The following is an 8,877-nucleotide window of genomic DNA, read 5'->3' on the forward strand; positions in this document are numbered from 1 at the left end:
GGTCGGTTTCTCTAGATGTATTCATGGTGAAACCCCATGGCAAGGACTTAACAGACTCCCCTAAGTTCCTTTTGACCGCGAGTTCCTCTCATTAGCCATTTTAGACAGACAGACTCCTTGGCTAATGGGTGACACTAGGTCCGACACTATCTTGCCTCAGAACAAACTGCGGAAGGCCAGTGAAAGCATGTGGTTTGGGTGTGCAATATGGAAGCAGGAGGAGTCAGAGCCGTGTATCTCAGCCTCCTTGAGGGAAGAGGAGGGATTTTCTGAACTGCAGAGTATCTAGAGGGGCACTGGAGTTCGTCTCAGGAAGACCTGGGTTCAAATCCTGCCTCACTTACCAGCTATTTGACCTTGGGCAAGTCACTTAATAATAGCAAACATGTATATAGTGCTTACTGTGTGCCAGGCACTATGCTAAGTACTTTATAATTATCTCATTTAAAAATTTTACATGCTTCAGATCTAAACTTTGGGGTAGCTAGGTGGCACAGTAGATAGAGTTCTGGCCTTGGAGTCAGGAGGACCCGAGTTCAAATCCAGCCTTAGACACTTGACACTTACTAGCTGTGTGACCCTGAACCAGTCACTTAACCCCAACTGTGTCACCAAAAAGCAAAAAAAAAAAATTATTTATTTTATTCTGAACTTCAGAAATGAAACAAGCATTTCTATAACATATTAGAATGGGGAAAAAGATGATCATATGTGAAACTGCAAATCTATTATGTACAACTTGTTATTCCTTTTAAACATATAATAAAGTTATCATGTAACTTTCTTTTTTTTCTTTTTTCTTCCCTCCCCCCACCCTAGAGATGGCTACCATCAGACACAAATATGTAGGTATGTGTGTATGTGTGTGTGTGTATGTGTGTGGGGGGTTATGTAAAACCCTTCTATACATATTTCTACTTATCAATTCTTTCTCTGGATGCAGACTTATCAGCTCGTTTGATCCTCACAACAACCCTGGGAGGTAGGGGCTAATATTATACTCATTTTACAGATGAGGAAACTGAGGCAGTCAGAAGTTAAGTGCCTTGGCTAGGGTCATAGAGCTGATTAAGTGTCTGAGGCCAAATTTGAACTCGGGTCTTCCTGACCGCAGCCCAATGCCCGATCCACCTTTCTGTGCCTTAGTTTCCTCATCTGAAAATTGGGTATTGGAACTGATGAGCTCTCAGGTCTCTTCCGGCTGTGAATCGGCAACTCTATGATTTGGGAGAATAGAGGTTTTTCCAGAGAGAGGATGGAGGAGTGCTTGGCTACAGGCCGACCTCTTGGAGAGAAGAGGACTGACCGTTTGATTCCAGACAGAACCGAAGGAGCATCAAGAGGACGGATCCAGACCCGGATTCAGAAAACCAAGAATGCAGGCTGTGCTTTCTGCTCCCCCAGGAGCTATTCTTTGGGCGGTTCAAGTCTCAGGAGAAAGGGCGTTGGCTTCCTATCACCTCGGGCTCGTTTTTCTCCTGGGAGGAGCCCAAATCCTTCAAGTAGGTGGTTCGCCAAGGTGGGAGGCCTCCAAGATACCTGGGAGGGAAGGTGCCGTTCCCATTTCTTGGACACACGAGTTCTTTGCATTGTTCTGCCTTTTCTGTGCGGTGGAGCCAAGGCTGCCCTGAATCTATTCGTCCTCGTCGCCTTGAGCACTCCCTGAAGGCCTGAGGCCCTTGTAGCTACATTTTGTTGTGTAGTCATTTTTGTTTCAGTCCCATCCTATTCTTCATGACCGCCATTTGGGGTTTTCTTTGCAAGGGTACTGGAGTGGTTTGCCATTTCCTTCTCCAGATCATTTTACAGATGAGGAACCTGAGGCAAACAGGGTTAAGCGACTTGCCCAAGGTCACCCAGTTAGTCAGTGTCTGAGACTGGATTTGAACTCAGGACTTCCTGACTCTAGGCCCGGCAGCTGCACCACCTAGCTGCTGTACCTACATTAGTGGAGACCTAGATTTGATCTATGTGCTAAGGTCCATAAAGGAAATTCAGGATGGGGACAAAATGATATGTAATTTAGGGAAACTGCGCAGTCTCAAGATTTAACTCAGAGATTGGGGTCGGGGGATATTGAGGTTTAACAAAACCAGTATTGTGATTCCTATTTTATAGATGAGGAAAAGGAGTCTCAGCAGTTCTATTTTTCCCCCAGGTCACAGAGCTGGTAAAAATCAAGGTACGGGCTGACTCAGTTTGGGCGCTGTCTAGCCCTTCACAGAATTTCATTCCTTCTCTGTTTTCTGAAGCAGATGTTGACATGGAAGCTGTGATTGTCGTCATGGTGATCTGTCTGTTTACATCCATCCTGAGTACTCTAAGACAGGGTGAACATCTGTGAGTCTGGGTCCATCACCTGCAAATGACTGAGTGGTCTCCACGGGCCCTTTCAGCTCTGATGTTCCATGATCCTATAACCCTGAAAACAGCCTGGGGTGTTTGAGCTGACCTCTAGGTAGGTGGCTGACTGGCCTGGCTGATGTATTTCCATCCCTCCTCGGCAGGGGCTTTGAAAACAATCAGCATCGGGGCAGCTAGGTGGTGTGGTGGATAGAGTACTGGCCCTGGAATCGGGAAGCCCTGATTTCAAACCTGGCCTCAGACACTTACTAGTTGCTGATCCTGGGCAAGTCACTTAACCCCGACTGCCCCTAAAAATTAAAAAAAGAGAGAATATGATCAACATCCGGGTAGATGGTTTTTCTTTGTCACATACATAAGGACACATACACACATTACAAAGGTCTTCCTGACTCCGGGCCTGACGCTCTATCCACTGCACCACCCAGCTTCTGTACCAACTCCATTGTCTTGATAAACACTTATTTTCTAAAAGCTATTTGAATCTGGCCAACTAGCTGATTTTAACTGATAATGGGGGAAGTAGCCTTTTGAAGGCCCATGAGTTACAACATCAGAAAGATAACCTTAAGCTCTTCAAGGTTCCCTAGAAAAGTAAGGGGACCTAGCTTGCTAGTGTGAGTGGAGCTTGGGAGAGTAGCCCCAACTAAACCATCTATAGAGGTCCATTTGAATTCTCCTTTAACCTAGACCAGTGTGGCCTGGGGACCCCTACTGGTTCCTGAGACCCCTTCAGGGGGTCTGACAAGGTCACAACTATTTTCAATATAATACTAGGATGTTTTAATTTCTATTACAATAGATGCCAACAGATATAACCCATACAAACCAAAAACTCTTTGAGGGGGTCCTCACTCATTCTTAAGAGTGTGAAGGGGTCCTGAGACCTAAATGTTTGAGAATCACTGATCTGGCCCAACTCCATGGTCTAGGAATTAGTTTTCTTCACTTCCTCAAGTACCATTTTCTATACAATCCTTTTTTCTGATTCCCTCCTCATCCATTGCTTGAACTCTTCCTAACTACCTGAGTTTATTTTGTATTGAAACTGTACATATTTATTGTTAAATACTTCTGAAATGGTTGGAAGAATACTGACTCTGGGGTCAGAGGACCTGGGTTCAAAATTTATATCCAATGCTCACTGTCTATGTGAACCTGACTTTGCTGGGCCTCAGTTTCCTCATCTGTAAAATGGGGAAGTTACACTAGATGGCTCCTGAGATCCCTTCTGTCTTTAAACTGATGATGTGAGGATTCTTCAGCAGAATAGAAGCTCCCTGAAGGCAGGGACTGTTTCATTTTTGGCTTTCTATCTTCAGCACCCAGCAAAGTACCAGGCACATGGTGAATACTTCATAAATGATTGCTTATTGGTTGAGGTTCCCTTTGCTTTCTGTGCTTTTCCATCTCAGCAGATGTCTCATGGCCCCATTGCCAGCCTAGGTGTGCATCCAATTGTTTCCTGCTCCTTGCTCAGGGTCTTAGCGTCCAGAGCACTGAGAGACTTTAAAGGTCAGAGAAACTCTGAGCCCTGATATGTGCAGCCTGTGCTCTGTAATTGAGGTGGGGGCCGAAGAAAGGCATTGTCTGGGGAGAAAGCACAATGACAGTGGGCCCTGGATCTCTGGCATGGAGGAGTGTGGAGGAAGAGAGAGGAGGGGGGGAGACAGAGTTGGGGGGAAGGGATAGTGAGAGAGAGAAAGAGTGAGAGCTAGAAAGAGTGTGTGTGAGAGAGAGAGAGAGTGAGAGGGACTGAGAGAGTGAAAGAGAAAGAGAGAGAAAGAGAGTGAGGGAAAGAAAAAGAAAGGATGAAAGAGAGAGAGAGAGAGAGAGAGAGAGAGAGAGAGAGAGAGAGAGAGAGAGAGAGAGAGAGAGAGAGAGAGAAGGTAAATCTAGGCTCTAGCAAATAAGAACCCTGAATCCTATAGCAGCTTCTTATCAGAATGATGCGCATTGTAGATTTCCCACCTGTGGCCAGGAGAGCAAGGACAGGAGGGCATCTCAGTGTCAAGAGGGAGGCAGAGACCAACAGAGATCCCTTAGGATCATGGAATCCAGCTCGAGGGCTGGAAGGGATGTTTGAAGTCCTCCTCATTCAACCTTCTCATTTCCCAATAAGGAAACAGAAGGACAAGGAAGTTAAGGGAGGAAGCAAACTCGTGTCAGCAGTAGGTGACAGAGTGAGATTTTAACGCAGCCTCTAGTGCCAGTGTTCAGTCTACTGCACCATGCTTCCTCCCTTACTGAATGCACAGAACTCACCAAGTACCAGAGAAAGAGCTTCAGAGTCCATCCAACCCAGCTCTTACTTGAGCAAGAATCCCCTTGACAATATTCCTCACGCGTGGTCAGGTCATTCTCTTAAGGCCCTCCATTGGTGGGGAGCTCCCTGCTCCCAAAGTGGCTGCCTCAGGTAGTAACCCCATTTCACTTTGGGATGGCTATAATTATTAGGAAGCTTCTCCTTGCTCAGGGTGGCTTGTTACTGACTGCATACATAAATACATAACACACATATGCATGTGCATAAAATATATACTTTATAGGTATATAAATACTCTAACATTACATATTATTAAATATGTTATATTTATTAGTATATTATTAAATACATTGTATTTAACATATCATACACACACAACATAATTATTTATACAGGAATCATATAAATATTACAGCATAAAATAAAAAATTATAATGCATAATATAATATATATGCTTATCTTCCAGAAAGCAGAGTAATTGTAACTTTAAGAGCTACATAGAATGTGGAGAAGAGCCACTGGACAGGCAGTTGGTGGCTGTTGGAAGATTCTGCCCATGAAGTTCTCTCTACAAGTCAAGTCGATGATCTCCGAGGCTTTGTGAGCAGTTTGGGGAAAATACGGAGAAGGGCAAGGTGATGTGAGGCTTCTCCCTCATCAGAACTGTGGTAAGTAAGCATGTTATAAAGAAGCCTCATACAAAGTATTCCATGGAGAGTTTGTGAGGAGCTAGCAAGAAGGAGCATTTTGGAAATGCTTTTTTCCTGTAATTACTTGAGAGGACAAAAGGAAAAGATTAATTTAGCTTTTTTCCCTGAGAGACTGAACGGAACTCTTATCTTGAGGAGAAATATGAAAAATATTCTGAAGAATCTTTAATCACTGTCTGGAATGAACTGAAGGGTGAGTTTCCAGACAAGTAAAGAAGAGTTATTCACTATTATATAGAGGGTATGAGGTGATGGGCTGTGACATTATAGCCAAAATACAGCAAGAGTTTATATATACATATATGTGTGATAACAAATATTACTATTTATTCTACTTCAAACCTAAATCCTTCTCTTTGCAACTTCACCCCCATTGCTCCCATTTCTGCCCTTTGGGACCAAGCAAAGAAGGTCTAGCCCCTCTTTTCCCTGACAACTTTCCACATACTTGAAGTTTCTTTTCTCAAGGCCAGCCAGCTCCCCAGATGCCTAATGAGAAAAAAGGCAGGTTCAAGCCCAGCCCTGGGGATGGGATGATTTCAGAGGCAAGGAGAATAAATTGTATTGAATTGAATTCAGATCTCCCATTCCAGAATCACCTCCCCTAACGACTCTCTGTTGCCCGCAATCTTTTTAACACAGGTATTGTGACCCCTTTGGCATGGGGGAATTCCAACGACCCCTTTTTAGAACAATGGTTTTAGATGCATAACATAAACTGCGTATACTTACAAAGGAAACCAGTTGTTTTGAAATATAGTTATAATGATTTTTTTTAAAAAAGAGAAAAGTTCATGGACCCCAGATTGGAACCCTTGATCTAACAGGAGATTAGCTTTTCATTCCAGAATCAGTGATAAAATGAACAACTGGAGAGAGTGAGCCCGCTGGTGTGAATGAGTAGCCAAGTGCACCTGCCTCCCTCCCAGATGGTAATAATGTCTAGTCTCTGGCTGTTTGCTTACCACAAACCCTGAACTGGTTTATTTTCCTTTCTGAGGACTGCTTTGTTCCTCCCCTCCTGGGCACATATTCATCCTGTCTCTCTTTCTCTCTTTCCACCCCCATCTTGCTGGCCAGAAGACAGCACATTCCATCACACTGATCTCCCCACCAGGACAGGCACATTCTTCCTACTCACACAATGTAGATGAAAGGGGTGTCTGAGGGGAGCCCCAGAGTCCAGGTGGGGCTGGACCAGCCTCTTGATGAACCTCCTTCCACCACCCCCTCATCACAGCCTAGACAGCAGGTGATAGTGGTAGAAGCAGAGTCCAGACTGGGCTGTAGGAAGGGGACTAAAGACATTATAGACCCAGGGAGGGGGGCGTTCTTCACACCATGGTTAGGCAATCCCATTGCTCATCCAGGCAGTATCAATTCCCCTGAATTCTCAGTTAAGTAGTCCCTCATTAAGAGGGCTTAATAAGGGGAGGAGGGTAGGAACAACTGAGGAAATGAGAGAAGGGTTTATTTAGGTGGTACTTAAGCAGAGTTTTGAGGGAAATGGGATTCTAAGAAGCAGAGGGGATGTGGAAGTGGATTTCAAGTCTGGGGACCACAAGTGCCAAAATATAAAGACAGAAAATGGGAGAAACAAGCAAGGTTGGGTGGACTGCAGAGTGCAGGAAGGGGGGAACCATGTACAATGTGGCCGGAAAGGTAGGTTGGGGAAAGGTGTGAGGGACTTTGGAGGTTATTGCTGATCTGAGAGGCAACAGGGAGCCAATGGAGGATACAGAGCAGGGGATCGCATGACACGGTCAGACTTGAACGTTGGGAAAATCATCTCAGCATCTGTGTGCTGGGTAGGTTGGTAGGGAAGGAGACTCAAGAGAGACCGACAGGAGCAGCTGCTGGGAGTAGTGATGAGAGCACGTTGTCCCCGAAGCACCAAGCTCTATATAAAGTCACATCAATCCCTCGCACCATTAGTGCGCCTTTGTTATTACGATGAGAGACTGGGGCATGCCTAGATGCCCATCAGCTTCCAAGTTTGCTTCCAGGACGATCCCAATGACAAGTAATAGATGGGTTGTAGAGAGCCTGTGGAGCGTGTCAGACATTCTGTAACTGGGCTAACCAGGTGGTTGGGAGAAACCTTTTTCCATTGGCCGAATTGCCAGAAGTACTGATGTCTTCAGAAAGACCCGGGTTCACTTTTTGTTTCCTGTAGTGACTCCTTTTCTCACAGCATCCAGTGAAAAATTGTGTTCCAAGGGGAGTTCCCCTCTGAGGCCATATGGCTACCTAAGAAGTAGGTCCTGGTTCTCAGCCTTTTTGTCTTTTTTTCCTTTCTAGATGAAGGGAGTGGTATCTCGGGCCTTGTGAGTTTCAAAGGTTGGCAGAGTGGACCTAGGAATGAGAATCAGAATTCAGGCCGGGTTTTGCTGCCAAGGTCTCATCGATTCTCTTAAGGAGCAAGGAGCTCTCTTGAGGAGGGATCTTCAAAACCCCAGCCAGCAGAAAGACTGGTGATCCCATCTGGTGATCATGTGGCATCTAAACGTGACCTTGGTGGGGCAAATGCTATGTAGGAACTGAGTTAAGTTTTGGGTCTTTTTCTTCAGAGACTGAGGTGGTATAGGGGAAGAGAATGTCCACAGCAATTGTGCTGTTCAATTACAGCCACCATGTTTGGCCCAAGAGAAGAAACAAGAACATGCAGCTCCCTCCCTTTTTGTAGAAGAAATGTTTCTACATGTATTCTTGCTGTACCTTTGAAGTAACTGTCTCTCTGCAAAGGCTTTTTGACATCAAGTGGTTCAGCGGAGCTGGGGCCTTCTTCACTGGCCTCTAAGCGTGAGGGGGAGGGGAAGAGAAGCAGAGCCAGCGAGTGCTAAGGGCAGCCCAACCCCGAGGTGGGGGTTCGTAGCCTGCCTGGCTCTGGGAGGGTGGGTCAGAGCACACCTGGGCCGTGTGATTTCATTTTCAGTGGCACCACAGGTTGGTTGCCTGGGACACCCAGTCAAAGCACTGACATTTGTATTAGGGTCCACAGCCACAGGTCTCAAGCTTACCCTGGTTGATCTTTGCAAGGACTATAAAAAGTTTTGGTCCTGGGGAGAACTCTAACACTTTCACCTTAGGCAAGCTGGAGCAATTCCCTGGAGGACATCCCTATTGGATACTGTGTACTAGTGTACACAGTGCTGGGGGGAAGACACAACCCAAGTGAGATTGTTATCTCCTCGATCCTGCTGAGATTTCATCTTTCTCCCGAGTCACAAGGTCCATTTACTCCTATGTATTCTGTTGTCTCCACTAACCTGTACAACTTCCCCATCTGTTTCATTGTTTACTTTGATAAATATGTTTTCTTGCTACCTGTGGCTGTCTTTTGTGTATTAATAAGTTTCTTGGAGGATTAGAGTTGGTCTGGAATAGACATAGAGTGAAAGCGATGGAGAAAATAGCAACTCATCCCGTAGCAGTGGGTAGTGCCCACAGTTTTTCAAGATGGCCCAGTAATTAACGAGTGAAGATCCCAAAAGAGTGTTATGTTAGAACCTGCATCCATCTCCCAACTTTATAAG

The 8,877-nt window shown here is 45.3% G+C and overlaps 1 long non-coding RNA gene across 1 annotated transcript; it reads left to right on the plus strand.

Annotated features, from left to right (window-relative positions):
- Positions 1-492: 492 nt before the first annotated feature.
- On the plus strand, positions 493-8,667 carry LOC110221277 (uncharacterized). Its single transcript, XR_002328074.2, has 3 exons — positions 493-2,458; positions 5,098-5,299; positions 7,643-8,667. It is a non-coding gene; the product is annotated as an uncharacterized LOC110221277 (long non-coding RNA).
- Positions 8,668-8,877: the final 210 nt, after the last annotated feature.

The sequence above is a fragment of the Phascolarctos cinereus genome, unplaced genomic scaffold (assembly GCF_003287225.1).
Source record: "Phascolarctos cinereus isolate Bilbo 61053 unplaced genomic scaffold, phaCin_HiC Scaffold_5;HRSCAF=322, whole genome shotgun sequence".
Lineage (NCBI taxonomy): Eukaryota > Metazoa > Chordata > Mammalia > Diprotodontia > Phascolarctidae > Phascolarctos > Phascolarctos cinereus.